Source organism: Astyanax mexicanus, chromosome 12 (assembly GCF_023375975.1).
Source record: "Astyanax mexicanus isolate ESR-SI-001 chromosome 12, AstMex3_surface, whole genome shotgun sequence".
Taxonomy (NCBI): Eukaryota; Metazoa; Chordata; class Actinopteri; order Characiformes; family Acestrorhamphidae; genus Astyanax; species Astyanax mexicanus.
In genome coordinates, this window is record NC_064419.1 from 7,506,788 (window position 1) to 7,524,035 (window position 17,248).

General features: G+C 36.3%; 1 protein-coding gene across 1 annotated transcript in view; it reads right to left on the minus strand.

Annotated features, from left to right (window-relative positions):
• Nucleotides 1–17,248, minus strand: part of rorca (RAR-related orphan receptor C a) — a 36,650-nt gene that overhangs the window by 17,350 nt on the left and 2,052 nt on the right. The gene's annotated exons all lie outside the window — the stretch shown is intronic.

Below are 17,248 nucleotides of genomic sequence, written 5' to 3' on the forward strand. Positions count from 1 at the left end.
TGTATTACACACAGAATGATCTATTTTAAGCTTTTATTACTTTTATTGTTGGTGTTTATTAAGGCTTACTGCCAATGAAAACCCAAAAAATCAGTGTCTCAGAAAATTAGAATATTATATAAGAACAACTGGTACTTTTGGCAGTGTGGGCAGTGTGCCAAGTCCTGCTGGAAAATGAAATCCCCATCTCTATAAAAGTTGTCAGTATCAGAGGGAAGCATGAAGTGCTGTAAGATTTTGTGGAAAAAACAAAACTGCACTGACTTTAGACTTGATAATAAAACACAGTGGATCAACACCAGCAGATGACATTTCTCTTTATCCAAACCATCACTGATTGGTGGAAACTTCACACTAGACCTCAAGCAGTTTGGACTGTGTGTCTCTCCACTCTTCCTCCAGACTCTGCTTCCTTGATTTACAAATGAAATGAATCAATATGTTTGATGACCCCTAATTGATGGCAACATGTAACTAAACCCAGATAACCTGTGTGTGTATATGTGTGTTTGTGTGTGTGTGTGGAGGTCCTTGGTGTGACCCATTGATCTCTGGGTGCTGGTTCGATAGTGGACTGATATCTGGGCCAGAACAGCGCTGCGGGCGACTCGAACTGAAAACCAGTGGAAAGATTTTCCAGCAGCCGTTCTTTTTCCAGCTGCTGCTGGTTATTTTGGAACGCTGAAGCAGAGGAACCGAGGTCCACATCTGCACAATAATATCTGACCTACAATACTCAGCAGTGACGCAATGAAGCTGGAGATATCAACTCCAGTGAAAACACAGCAGTTATAGCGTGTCTCTGTGTGGTTTCAGCACAGCTGATGTGGGTTTAAGCAGATTGAGATTCGCTATACCAGAATTATAAACTGCTGCACATGAATATGATTATAGGCTTTGCTGCGCTGCAGTGAAAAAGTAGGTCTGGAATATTTACAGTACACTTGTGAAGTACATTCAATTGAGTGTACACACAGTCTTCATTTCATTATTTTTAACAATTTATGCATATTTATGTTATCTTAACCTAATTCTGGGTATTAACATTAATATAACTTGATTTTGGATATTAAAGGACCATTAGTTTATATATTTTTTGTAGCAGCTCATAACATAATCAGGATGTATCATCAGATATTAAGTACATGTGTTAAGTTTGAGCAGTGGCAGCTCTTGTCAGCTGAGCTTCCACCAGTATTTTCTTAATTTAACTTATTTGAATTCTGCAGTACGTAACGGAAACCTGTGTGGGATGTAGCCTCTGAATCTCTCAGTCCCATTTCCACACTCAGGTTTGCCAGGTATAGACAACAGCACACAAACAGCCATTGTAATAGACGAGCTGGCTATTTTTCTGCTCAACATGTAATCTCTGAGCTTCAGTAAGGTTTGCTAACCATAGCTGGGTAATTTATATATATATATATATATATATATATATATACTATATATATATATATATTTGTATGATGCTTCCAGAAGAAATGCGAGAGCTTCAGGCATCTGCAAACTTGAAGTAGAGAATTCTATTGATATAATAAAGGCCTTACAGGTTCCTTGTCTGCAGTAGTGCTGCAACTAACGATTATTCTGGTAGTCAACTTATCTGGCAATTATGTTTGCGATTAGCCGATTAGTCAAAGATTATTGTTTCCATGCCTTTCGTCTCTGGATGCTGTTGGTATGGGTTACGCTTGTTTCTAGCTTTAAAATGATAGAAACAGCTGAACCTAAGATACAAATGTCCTTCAAATGTCCAGAACATTGCCCTATAAACAGTGAAAATGTGAGGAAATGTGTGTAATCTTTTGTGTTTGGGCGCTTTTGAAGACGTCGCCAGCCAAGTTAAGGCTGACATTGTCGATTATATAGATAAATCGTTGCAGCCCTAGTCTGGAGGTCCTTCCCGAACCCACAAGCGTAACATGTTACGAAAGAAACCAGGGCTCAAGCATTGCAGACTGTTCCAGAAGTCTGTTAAAGCACTTTACAATTATAGGGCTTACCCAGCCGGAGAGTGCTCATGCTATTCATCCCCTAATAGGTTTGGAAGGTGACGCAAGCCGTTAGGTAACACCTAATTTATTGTGACAGTGCAAGCTGACCGTTCGGGTGCAATCAACACTCGGCCGAGCCGAGGAGGGGGCTTCAGGAGTGCGTCACGAGAGAAGAGAGTGAGAGAGAGAGAGTGAGCTGGAGTGAGCAGTGATTCAGCAGAAGTCTGAGAATACGGTTTTTATATAAAGCACTCTGAGAGAAAACATGTCAAATATGAGATTTCAGAGACTTTAGATGTCTCTGAAATCTGAATGTTTACGGACAAATACTGATAAACAGCATAAAACCCATAATAAACCGGACAGACAGTGGAAAAAATGGCTTCTCTCATTCCTCTCTCTCTCTCTCTCTCTGTCTGTTATATCTCGTTCGCCCCCCCTCCACCCTCTCTTCTGTTATATAACCACCGTCTGGCCATGTTCCACAAATGCACTCATTCAAAGGAGGGAGGTTGCCACAGCAACAGAATGACGAGCATCTCCCAGTCCCGCCCACTCCCAAATCTCGTTGGCTCCCCACAGCCAAGCCATGCTCCCGATTGGTCGGCTCACGTGCCGGTCATGCTGCTGAGGATAATGTGGACGAGCTGCTCTACTGACATACTTTCGTCCAAAGCTGGAGGCGGAGCCTGCCCAAAAAAACTCGGTAAAATCTCCTAATCTGATTGTTTCTTTTTCCCCTGTCTCTGCTTTTGTGTTTGACCTTTTTTAGCAGGTTTAATAACGATGAAGTAAGATTTGAGTTATTGACCCCTTAAAACTTTATACTGTTAAAAAGCTCACTTGTTTTAAATCAGACATTAATTGGAGCTGTAATAGTGAATTAATTTATTAATAATTAACATTCTTTTCACTTTTATTTGATGTTAAACCATTTTTATATACCGTTATATAATTGCATATGTATACGTATATACATTATTTGATGTTCAATGAGGAACATGTATCTACTTTTCTGAACATTTTAAGTTTTTGTTCTATACAACTTGAACACAGTAGACATGTCTCACATTTTGCCAAAAATTCATATATTATTTGACATTAATAATAAATAATATATAAGATATACAGAACTATTTATACATTTAAGGCCCATAATCCCATTAGTGATTTCTCTCAGCAGTGAGATTTGCAGTTCACACTGTAAAAACACCAAATCCCATTACAACCGATATACAGTAAAGATAAATACAGTAAAGCTGAGATCTTCTAAACTAGCCTGAGGAATTAAGCTCATTCCAGATTTCTCCTGGACTCTTTTAGCCAGCACCCCAGTGGATGAGTTCAATTCCATCAGCAGCTCACCTAATTTACCATCATTATGTTCTGATTTACCAAACCAGCTGATCATATGATGAGATATGAACTTGTATAAATTATAAGAGACTCCATGAGGAGAGCTTTGGGGATGCTTTAGCTTTAATGACTACAGTGAAGTAAAGCAACCACTTTTTATATAAATGTTATTTGTATTTTGCCGCTGTCCAATGAAAAACAAGTTTCTCCATTTTCGTCGATTTTTAGTTTACTGATTAATTTGAACTGACAAACTGTCCCTTACACTGTGACAAAATTTATTGATGAACAGACCAATAGAAATACTTGAAAATGACTTGAAATAAACTCTTTTTACATTGACTTCTATTAGAAATTTAGAATTTTTAGAATCTCTCTCCTGTAAATTTGCTGTTTTGGAGATCTTGGAGTTCTTCATTGGACAATCTCAATTTATTCTCATATTAGTGTTTTACAGTGTGAAATATAGAAATGCAGATTTTTACCATTGTTGAGTCATAAAACTATATAGAACATGTTTTTTTTTAGTTAAAAGAGTCACTAATACAAACTAGTCATTAACAAGAGCACCAGTAATCAAAATACAAGTGTTTTAGCAGCTTAACAGTTTCCACTGTTCTCCTGGAGGAAGGCCAGTTCTCCCAGTTCCCATCCAACCGGCCTTCAGTGCAAACTGAACAAAGTCTGGAGTTCACAGGAAGGATTAGCGCATTCTGACCTCTGACCTTCATGTTCATTTGGGTTTGGTATTCTAATGTTATATAGAGTTAATTACAGGTAGAAACTCTCACTGACTACTGACTTTATGCTTATTTAGGTTTGGGTTTATACTAATATTATATAGAGTTAATTACAGGTAGACACTCTGATGTAGTCACTGATCACTTAAGATTAAGATATGTTTATTTTGGTTTATTCAATGTTATAATATGTTTTATAGGCAGAAACTACTCTGATACACAGCTTTTTTGGCTGCCTGAATGTTTTTCCACACTAGCCCTCTCACATTTCTCAGCCTTTTATGGAGAGCGGTGCTTAGAAACATGCAGTGGATACGAGTCTGTATATAAACAATTCTCCCGTTCTGCTGGTCAGTGTTGTTCTATGAGATTATACGCACACTATGGGTCAGTTTCCCAGACAGGGATTAAGCCTAGTCATAGACTATATTTTCCTTTTAACGGAAAACCTTGATTTTTATTGCTGTAAAGTCCAAGACTAGGATTAATCCTTGTCTGGAAAACTGATCCTAAGTGTGCAAGCAATAGGTCTACCTTAAAGAAGCTTTACACATTCAAAAGGGATGTCGTCAGTTTACCAGTCCAAGATTAAGATCAAATGGGATCCGACACATGTAAAGTCAGCCACCGCATCTTTTTAAACTGTTGCCGATGTAGCATTGCATAGTAGCATTGCAGCACGCTTGGAGGAAAGTGCAGAGACTCGGTTCCGATACATCAGCTCACAGACGCCTTGTGCTGATCGACATCACCCCAGGAGTGATGAGGGGAAAGAGTGCCATCTACCCAGCAAGAGAGAGCATAGCAAATTGTGCTCTCTCAGGGCTCCGGCAGCTGATGGAGCGCTACATAAGCAGGATTCGAATAAGCAACCTTCTAATCATAGTGGCAGCACCTTAGTCCGCTGGACCACATGAAGTTTAATCTGCTTTTGTTGAGTCCTATTCTATTGGCAATACTTCTCTATTACATAGGCTAGACAAGCTGTGTTTGTTAATTTGCACATCTGTATCAGCAATTTGTAAAAAAAAATTAAGTATCTTAATAATGCATTCATTAAAAAGGGTGTCCACAAATATTTGGACATATTATGTATCAGGACTGAAATACGCAAAATTATGAAAATATTAAATGAGTGTATACATTAAGAATCAACCACATATTTTCTGTAGACTATTATTGTTATTATCTGTGGAATATTATTGTTATGTAAATCTACCTATTATTTATTGTACAATGGCTAAATAATATAGTAATATTTAATGAAGCAGCAATAATGATGCCTTTACACAAAACAAACAACATCAGAAAAGACAAAAACACACTGGCCTTCTCTTTTTTACGTAACGGTTAAAGGAAGAAGATACGGCTCAGACTCGTTGAACAGAACTTTAGTGCGGTCCTAAAGGGGTCCAGTAACTTACACTTGCTCTCAGCTTGTGGCACCATGTCAAGAATTTGAGAGCCTGAGGACACTGAGCACCATCATAAACTATTTTTAAACCCAGACTATCCGGCAGGGTCCGGCCGCCGTGTTACGAAGGGGCTTCAGTTAGCCGTTAGCCTCCCAAACACTAAAGCTAACACTCTGGGAAGGTTTATAGATCCACTTACTGCAATTAGCAATCATCCCTGATTTAAGAGGTTTTGTGTAGGCCGATATTTCGGCCCAGATATAATGGCAGTAAATGGTATTATTGTCATTTTAAAACATTTAGCCTTTGGAATTAGACATTGGAAATGACTGAGAAATAGGCATAGAGTTACATCAGGCCACGGGAACGAGCCCATCCCTGCCACAAGGTATTTTACAAAGCTGTAAGCCCTGAGGTAACATTTCATGATCAATGTGCATACTACTGTCCATCCCATGATTTTTGGCATCATCAGCATATGAACTAATATTGGTGTCTAATCAAGCTCCTCAGCCCATGAAAGTGATTATAGTCACTATTCTTGCTTTTGTCACCAAAAAAAAAAAAAAAAAAAAGTTAGCTGGCACTAAATACAGAATTACATAAAAGAAGTTAAGGTTAATTGTGAATGTCAACGTTTTGTATATAATGCATTGAAATGATTTAGTTGTTTGCAAAAATACTTCTGAGTAGTGTGAGTAGTTAGAAGTGCATCGAAAGCTAATAATAGTAAGAATAATAAGAAAAGTGTTTTTATTTTTTTAAAATAAGACTTAAGTGTTAGTTCAATACATACATTTATATATATAGACACACACAAGTTCTGTTTTTGCTATGTCGCCCATACCTAACCTGAGGTCTGTATATCCATTAACCCACTAGCAGCTCAGTAAATATCTGGCATAGCAGAGATGCTTCAGCTTTTTACATCTCTTTCTCCTCCAGTTCCTCAAAGTCTCTCTCCAGGAACAAACACTAACATCTTGCTGCTGGTCAACATCTCTGAGCGGCCTAAATGATAATAAATGGGGATAAATAGGGATACACCAAATATTCTGTAACCAAAATTATTATATTTTACGGTATATAAGGCACACCAGGTTATTAGGCGCACTATCAATGATTGTTTATTTTTTTTATACATAAAGCTCACCGGATTATGGGTAAACAAAACTGTAATTCTTAAAAAAACATTTCCTTTTACAGTCAAACGAGCTCTCAATGTTAATCTACACAGATTTCTCTCCTGAAAACTGTTTATTTGGGTGAGTAAAGCACTTCCCTTTATTTACAGTAAGCCTAGTTTTCCAATATTTTCAACAGCAACAGTTAGCAGCAGCGCTAGCCACAGTTAGATGCGCTTAGCGCTAGTAAATGTCTCCCGACAGCGCTAAACTGAGGAACCCTGAAAGTTCCAGTAAGAGAGGGTGCTATTAGCTAACAGTTCGTCCCACATAGTTTGTTTTAACATGGTAAACACGCAGACTACTGTCTGATATACTCACTTCTGAACGGTGAAAGAGCTAGCACTTAGCGTGGTTAGCGGCTAATGCTAATGCTGCTTCAGCCTTTGTGGTGCTTCAATAAAACTTCTGTATAACACTGTACTTACGATATTCTGCTGAAAATGTGGCACTAAAAAAACTATGTTAATGAGAGTAATAATTTTTACAATATTGTGTTTTGTGTGTTTGTCTGCTGGAATGTTAGAAATGTTCGGGGTAATTTTTAATTGTAGTTTTGTAATTGCTTAAAAAAATTAAAGGCAACAATACATTACATTTTATTTAAAAAGAGGCGAAAATAATAAAAATCTACAAATTATTTAGTTTTGGCCAGTTAGTTAGTTTATTTAATAAACATTACTAAAAATAATGTTTCCAAAGTTCTCAACTCGACATGACTGAAGCCTAAAATGCATAAACCATTTGTACTTTCTCTATTTCTGGGGATAATTACATTGTGAAATATGTATGTACATATTAAGTACAGAACAAACAGTTAGAAAGTCTATTTAACAGCTTTTATTTCAGTTCTGTGTAAATATTAAACTCCTCCAGCTGATTAATAGCGAGGTTTTGTGTGAGCGGTCGGTTTTGAAGTGTTGATTTTTTTTTTTATTTTAGTGCTTTCTTATTTTGTTAGACTTAGCCTTAGTCAATTATTCTTCTCTACACTTTTACTTATTCTTGTTTTACTTTCCACTGGTTAGTGCTGAACGATACGACTAGAGTTTTATATTACAATACTTCCTGATTTTGGTCAATTTACAGTTTTTTCTATATTTTTATTATCTACATTTCTCAAATATAAATTCGACAATTCATGAAATGCACCCTATACTGAACTTCCGTGATATAAAATGAAAGTATTATTTACTTGATATTATTGGTTTTAAGCTATTTTATATCTATTTTCTATCTCCCTGATGTATGAAAGGTGCTATATAAAAAATAACAATTACTCTCATTATTTATTATTAATAATAGTGTAAAAATAATAATACAATTAAAGGGGCTTTCAATGTTTTTTGGAAAATTGCCCATAAAAAAAACATTTATCGTTTTTTATGCAGATTCACATCTGTAGTGGAGATATGTGAGTGGTTAGAACCTCCACATCCAATGAAGTTCTTTATTTCTTTAAAAGGCTTCATAGAACCAAAAATTAATTATTCTGTGCCATTACTCAAAGAATCACAGGAAGCACCTTTAATGTAGCTGTATGGGTGTAATGTAGTGTGGAAAAAAATGATAAAGTGTGCTCTTGCAGGGTATTGTGGGAATTGTAGTACATTTTTGAGTATTGTACTATGTAATAGTAATTTAATTATCTAATTCCTTCTTTATGCTTTATATCTCTCTCAGCAAAACAACATTAAATAAACAAGTGAAAGAAACAAAATGTAAAAAATAATTGTAATAATATTCTATATGATTAACTCAGTTCAACAGAACGTCACTTTTCTCAGCGATGGTCAGCTCACGTTGCTGGGCCTGAACCAGGTCAGTGTTTGTTTATCCAATACAGTCACAATCAAACAAGCAAATCGCTTCTAATCAAACCAGCCCTATCTGATTTATCACGTTCAGCACGGCCGCCACCTTTCCACAGAAACTAATTAAGGTGAGATTTATTAGAGTGGCGTGTTTATCAGGAAAGACACTGTAAGTAATCTAGCTTTCCTTATCTCTCTCTCTCTTTGTCTGTCTCTCTCTCTCTCTCTCTGTGTCAGTCAGTCAGTGTGTCAGTAGCTCACCCAGCTCTATCTGTAGCCTCGCTGTAAAAAGCTGGGACTTTGGCCTCTTATCGCGTTTTAATCAAACAAATCGGCACAGTTTCAAAGGTCTTGTTCACCTTCCACTCCACATTTGCATAACAGAGCCGAGCCGGGCCTAACCTACATTCAGTACCGCGGGACCGCCGGGGTGGGCTTTACCAGGAACTGTTACCATTACTTTAATTAATTACATCACAATGCACTTTTCCGAGTATGCCCAGAGCATTAGCGCTGTATTATCTATTATAGAAAATTATTTTGTTATTTAATAAGGCACATAGCACAATGGCCTCACTTCAGACTGTGTACAGCAATCAATCATAACATTATGGTCCCTATTTTAGTGATCTATAGCACACCGGTCAATTGCTGATCATGCAGCTTGATTTAAGGTCTGTCATGTGTCTTTGGTATCGTGAGTGAACCAAAAATATGCCTGTACTAATGTAACTATTCTCTTAATTAAAATCATGGGTGTGTTTTTGGCGTAAGGTGAAATAAACCAATTAGTGTGTCACTTGTGATTCTCTTCAAGAGGCAGGTGCGGTCTGACTTTGGCGAGTTCGTATCTTAACAGTGCACCGCTTTTATGTGTCTCAGCAGAGACTGATACTGACCTGTAAGTTCACACTGTGAAGGTACGCCAGCAGCTCATTTAAGGGAACAGCAATGTTATTTCATTCTTTATTCTGTTTAATATTAAGTTAAAAGTTGTGTTTGCGCTCTGCAGTGCATAGCACACCTATAGGAATGGACTTTAAGTTGCATTGACTGTTGTCATGGTTTTAATCAGTCACTGGCGCACCTGTGTTTTCTGCCGCCAAAATAGCAACACGGCAGAAATTTACCTGAACACAGCTCACTTCCAGACCACCACACATTAGACCATCAGTGTAGATGATATTGTAACAGCGCAGATGCAAGGAGCGAAAATATAAATACTGTAGTACATTTACAGGTATTACTGTGGTAATAGTACATTAATTATCTGATTACTTTTTCTGATTCCAAACTCTGGTACTCTCATACTAATGCCATCTCAAAAGTTTGCCTTGAAGACGATATTAAACCATGATCAGAAGCATCACCAGACCTGTCTTTGATTAAAAATGTGTGGAATGTTATTAAACGCTCCCATCCACCCCTACTGCAAAATTTAGCAGGAACTGTTTGGGAATATTTGAGATACATGGGATGGATTATCGCATAACTCCATTAGGAACCTCTACAACTCCATGCTGAGATGTCTGGCATTACACATATGTTACAAGACTACTTCTATATGTATAGATCAATAAATATCATCCATATCCAGCTTATTTTTTATAATTTACTGTTCCTGGCAACTTTTATCCTCCTTCTGAATAGCATTATGGAGCTAAAGCACTTACTGGGTCAAATCTGAGCAGATTACAATTAATTAGCTTCTTAATTAGGACTAACTGTGATACATATCAAATCCTTGAGCTGAACGGTAATGCTATACATTTGCCATATGGCCGACTTCTGCTGGACAGCTGTGTCTCCTGAAGCTCATCGCTCTGAAGGGTAAAGAGATACAGTACATAACTCTCAGAGCAGGTGTGCTACACACACACACACATACACACACTTATACACTGCGCCAGGGCGACAGGGCAAACCCACTGAAATACCCATACTTGGTGCAGGCCTGGCTGTTTTTCCAAGTACAAATGCAGATTGCGAGGAACGTCACGAGCCACATTCAGACATGCTCATCACAGCTGCAGCCTTCATCACATAAATCACATCTGCTGCTCAGAGCCGCTCGCTTTTTCCCTTCTGTGAGAACATGTTGGCAGATGTGGGTGTAATCTGGGCATAATGCTGGCATTGCATAAGAGACACACAAACAACTTTACAACACCATAACAAACAAAAACAAACACCAGCACTGTGATTAAACCAGGACACCTGCATCCCTCCCTTCCTCCCTCCCTCCCTCCCTCTGCCTGTTTACCAACCTTAAAGGAATATCCCAGAATTCCTCACACTATCCTCACTCTATTCACTGCATCAGGAGCGTATAATTGATTACCACTCGGGCTGTCCAACAAACTAAAAATAAATGTTACTCGCAAACAGCAACAGAGGAAGCTCACACTGCAAACTGTGCTTACATAATATAACTAATGTATTTTTCTGACTATAAGCTGCACTTAAAATCATTTAATTTTTTCCCAAAAATCAACAGTGTGCCTTATGTATGAATTCTACCAGTCAGTTATTAAGGAGCATTAAAAACAACCCAATAAAGTACAGCCTTATACAGGAGTTTCAGTGAATTTTCTCCAGCATTAAGGCTGGGCACAGCAACATTAGCATTAGCCGCTAACCTCAGCTCTAGCTCTTTTGCCGTTCAGATGCGAGTATATTGGACTGTACTCTATGTGTTAGCTGTGTTAAAAAACAAACTACGTAAGACAAACCGCTAGCTGATAGCTCCCTGGGTTACTCGAACACTCAGGGTTCCTTAGTCTAGCGCTATTTGGCAGCATTTATGTCCCACTAGCGCTGCAGTTAGCAGCTAAAGCTAATGCTAAAGCTGCTGCACTCAGCCTTAGTGCTGGAGAAACCTCACTGAAAACTCACCCTTAGACTGGATACTGGATATCTAAGCTTGCTGTAAATAAACAGAAATGATTTTCTTAGACATATAAAGTTTTTTTTAGAAGAGAAATATGTGTAGATTAACATCTTGCGCCCGTTTGACTTTAAAGGAGTTTTTTTTTTTATAATTACAGTTTTGTTTACTTAGGCACTTCCCCCAGCTACTAGTGTCGCTTAATTTAGGATCTTAATCTATTGTGTTTTACATCAATATTGAAATGTTCATATCATACACCTCTAATTACCACAAACAATAATTTAAAGATGCTTTCCTGAGCTCAGTATGGTTGTTAGATCAGATCTGAGTTGTAACAGCAGTGGACGGTCAGTTCCTGAGCGTCGCAGTGTCTCTGTACTGGACAAAGTGTCTTTATGAGTATTTCTGTGTATTTCGTAACATCAGCTCTTCAGGGCTCCGGGCCAGACTCCCGGCCGACTGTTTTCAAAACAGGTTTGTGGACAGTCATAACTTTTTTTTTATCCCGCATGTGTCTTCCAGCTTGATGTAATGGAACAAATAATAATTCGGAGTTAGATAAACATCCTCCACATCAGATTAAAACGCAGATTCAAATTTTTTTATAGTTTATTTATACTTACAAAATTCATATAGTTTTTACTATATGCATTTTCATACCCTTTTTCATCTTTTTTTATCCCACACACAAGCTTAGATGACAGCGTTGCACATCTTGGCTAGTTTTTCTTAGTCAGCTTTATGAGGTTTCAGTTAACAGCTGTGCCTCGTTAAGAGTTAATTACTCCTAATGTTTGGCAGCATCAGTTGTCAAGTTGTGAAGAGGTAGAGTTGGTATACAGTGAACAGCCCTATTTGAGTAATGTTTTAATTTATATTATGGCAAGAACTACTCAACTAAGTAAAAATAATTAGTCCATAAAAAGCGTTATGATGAAACTGGCACTCATCAGGACTGATCTAGGAAAGAAAGGCCAAGATTTATCTCTGATGAGAGGTGCCTACTTCCTTAAAAAATATAAAACATATTCTGGTTTGTTTAACACTTTTTTTCCTTAGTTTGGATGACTTTAGTATTAATCTACAATGCAAACAACATTGTAAAAAAACTTTTGATAATTTTCATACATTTTAAAACATGTATAAATGCATTTATATATATATATATATATATATATATATATATATATATATATATATATATATATATATATATATATTTTTTTTTTTTACAAATGGGAGTGAAATTAAATTTTATGTAAGTAAAAGAATATTAATATATCTATATATTTATAAGTCGGTTTGTAATTTTTCCATTACTATTATTACCTACTTATTATATGAATAGTCATTTGTGTCTACACATCTACACGATGACTGCGTAAGTCTGTATTAGCACGAATAATGATTTTTCTTTATTATTATTTTTTATAGAGGAGAAAACACCGCCAAAACAACCTCAAATTTAGCTGTGACAACACTTTACCAAATTATTATTAAAGAGCTGATTTTAATAGATAGCTACATTACCCTCAATGCACTAAAGTATCTAGTAGGTAAAATATTTTAGCTTTTATTAACTCAATAAATCTATACATATTACAGACATAGCTAAATAATTTTTAAACATATCTGAGCACTTTGCTGTTGATAAACAGGGTAAAATCTGAGCCGTGCTGTGTTTGGTAAGGTAATCTGGAGCAGTGACACCGCAGGCTGGTTAAATATGCACACAGGGATTAAATAATTCTTCAGTATAAGTAATGACACTGAACTGAGGCTGCGGATCAGGTGGTATAAGGTGGCGGTTGATGGTTGTTGGTTATCTTGGCGTGCAGTGGCGTTGGGTAGCAGTCACGGACTCAGGAGCAGAAAGCCTCTCCACTAATGAAATCAGGCCGATCCATTTACCCCGAACACCCCCCCCCAACCTACAGGATTTACTGCGTCTCCGTTATTTCATATAAAGAACTGCATCATTTTTACATTCTTACAACTTATTTCCAGGTGATTCCTTAAAACTTTATATTGTAAGACATAAACAATGCTTAGATCTAGTTTTAGAGCAAATCTGTATCACTAATCATGAACTGGAGTGATTGGAAATGCTTTATGCTCAAATAGGTTAAGGCTTAATCTGATCTGGGTCTGTATGTGGGCCAACACCTCAGTTCCTCACTCACATACAGTAGATTTGAGACTAGGGGTGTGCTATATCGTATCGTACGCAATAATATAACCAACATTTTTGAATATCGTGAACAATATATACCTTATACCTTAAAATATGGTGCCATATCACCCACCCCTAATTATCACATCAGGGTACTACTTTTTTGTTGTTTTAGCAAAAGAAAAATTCACACTGTTCTCATTTCCCATTATATATCTACTAGAGACATAATATATCTGTCCAATATCATTTATTTTACATTAATTCTGGATATATGGAGATATTTGGAGTGCTTGATATTATTAGTATCATCACATTCTTGATCAAATCTTACAAAATCTGATTAAATTATTGTATTTTTTAATATCTCAGTTAGGGGTGTACAGTATCATATCGCATGGAATAATAAAATTTTATTTTCATTTTGCTGCAGATGTGTATTCTTAATGTTTTTTTTTTATTCAGTGTTTTGTCACATCGCCAACAGTATTGTTAGCGAAAATACAATGAAAAATCGTGATATTATTTTAGGGCTTTATCGCCCATCCCTATTTTGAGACTACTGTAAACTAGTTACCAAAAAAGTCTTAATATTATTAAATCTGATGTTTAAAGGATTGTGGGTTGTGGTTAAGGTTAGAGCAATTTGTTGTTTTTAGGTATATAAGGGTATAAACATTATTTGGTGGTTATTTTATTATATTATATACTTCTGCTTAATAATGGTATTGGCAAACAAATGCTACCAAAAAACTACCAAATAAATAGTTTATTTTAAAAACATTTCTAATGCATGTAGATATATTTCTTTTTTGCACATGGGAGTGTAATTAAATTTGATGTAAGTAAAAATTTATACATAATTTTTTATTTAAAGTATTTATATTGGTCCACTATATTTTTATATCCATATAACTATGTCCGTTTGTAATATTTCAATTATTTCCATTATTACCTACTTATTATATATATAGTCATTTGTCATAGTAGTCACAGTCTTGTTTGCAGAGTTTTAAAAAAACAAACTAAATTAGTCTTGATTGCCTAAATATCTCACAATGAACCAGTCAGCCTGATGATTTAATATCTTACTAATTCATATCATCATATCAGCGCAATCCATAATCAAAAAACGAAAGTAAGAAGGTGAGCTGACCTTTGCCTTTATGAGCAATCATAAAAACCCGCCGAACTCACCACTGCCAAAGTCTAGTCTCAAACCATCACAGATAAGAACTTTCACTAGCAGTCAATATATCTCTACTATCATCATTTATTATGAAATAGACAAATAAACTGATTCTTTCACAAAGATGATACATGCGCATTATAAAATGGAACAAATAAGAATAACCCATCTATATCAGCATTACAGAGAAACAATTAAATTATTACATGTTTCCAGGGTATTATATAGTGCCAATACATTTCCTTATTGTATTACAGTCTGTCAGATTGACAATGTCAATCACTTATATATAGAGCATCCCATAGAACTTTTTTAGTCAACAAGTAACAAGTTAATCAGCTAATCGCTGCAGTCTTATTGTGAATGACCATGTAACCGTGCTTTGCTCCCTCCTGAAGTGTTAAATCAGAGGCTGAACAACCTTAAGCCAAGTCCAGTGTCCTTAAGCGTGCATTTGTAATGGAAAAAAGAGCGGGAGCCAGAGCCGGTTGAGTGGCTTAGCCCACATACACACTCAGCCAACAGCTCAATGGGAACAAGAACAGGTGTCAGAAGAACACCTTCACCAAGCCCATGCAACATTCCCGGGCATTTATAGCCTACAGCCGCGTCCTGCAACACGGACACTTAATTGGGTTAGGGGCTCCGAGATGAGAGGGATGAATACAATGAGGTCTTTGACTTGGGGATGCATCTAATATTCTGCAAAAAATGTCAAAAAAGCATTTTTGGAATTTGGCTTAATAAAAGAAAAAAAAGAATACTTTTGGTTAAACAATGTTGGCCTTAGTTGGTATGTTCTGTGTTGGATAGATAAAATAAATAAAAGAGAAAATAAACATTAAGGCTATTCAATTTATGTATTAATAAGAAACAAGTGGCGAAATGATTTCAAAAATCCAAAATTGAAATCAAAAAAGTTCTTTTTAAATGTGGCCTCCAATCTGACCTATATCTATACGTCGACCTCCATTCAACACCTCTGTGGTTTTGTGCTCTAACACACCTGGTTAAACTCCGGACAGAAGTGATCTTTAGTTAATGATGTGACTCGAGAGCCGGATCCTGTAACAAACAGGTGGACAAAAGGAGTGGAGGCAGGATAAAACCCCGCCCAAAACAGGCCCAAACAGCTGTTCTCTCCTTGGAAGCACAAGGCAGTGCTAAAAACAAGAAAAAAACTAAATATTTAATGGTACACTTTGTTTTAATCTCAAGTTGGCCTTCTTACTTGGGCAACCTGACAATATTTTATCATTGCTGTGATGCAATTTATCGTAATATGCTTTCCTGGGTACTGGCCTGGGTGGGAACAGTCACTGAACAGTAAACACCTACATTACAAAGTCCTTTCAGCAGCAGTTTTGTTGTAAATAATTTATTGTATAGTTCTGCTTTTTAAAATATACCAGTAGTGACTGGTGCATTTGGTGTGATCCAACCTGTTCCTAAACCTCAAAAAATGTCTTCAATTATTAAAAAGGGGTCATTAGTATTTAAAAATATTCCATTATATGAAATGTTCCATTTCTATTTCTTTTCCATTTCTATTGTTTTCAGATTTCATTACATGGTATAATAATTGCCATATAATACAGATTGGGCTTACTTTTAAATGCAACTGACATGTTGTTTAAGCTATTTTGTACACTCGATTATTAATATACATCTCCGGAAATAAATATTAAGAGACCGCTTCAGTTTCTGAATCAGTTTCTCTGATTTTGCTATTTATAGGTATATGTTTGAGAAAATTGAAGTTTATTCTATAAACTTTCTCCCAAATTCCAAATAAAAATATTGTCATTTAGAGCATTTATTTTCAGAAAATGAAAAATGGATGAAATAACAAAAGTGTTTAGAAATCAATATTTGGCGGAATAACCCTGATTTTCAATTACAGTTATGTTTCCTCCACCAGTCTTACATACTGCTTTTGGATAACTTTTTTACACTCCTGGTGCAAATATTCAAGCAGTTCAGCTTTGTTTGATGGCTTGTGATCATCCATCTTCCTCTTGATTATATTCCAGAGGTTTTCAATTTGGTATAATAAAATAATATAATAAAAAGTCACTCATACTTTTTAAGTGGTCTCTTTTTTTCAGAGCTGTATATTATTTCTCCTGTTATGTTTCTTCACTTGCAAGGCAATTAACTGCAATCTAAAACTTCGTGACAGGTCTAATGGAAATCAAGTTCACTACTAATTACTTTTCCACAGGTTACCAACACCCTAACACCTTAACACCTGCCTGACCAGGCTGCAGTAACACCTTTCCGCCAGCGTGTCGCTGTTTCACCACTTTACACTACAGTGAAATATATTTTCTCAATACTGTACAAATTATAACAAACAAGGAGGTCACTTTTATCACATCTTTCATACTTAAACAGTAATGACAGTCCACAAACATCACATCGCTGGTCACTTCGGACCCGTCCTCCCTTCCTTTCAGTCCGTGGCTTAACTCCAAGTGACAGAAGTAG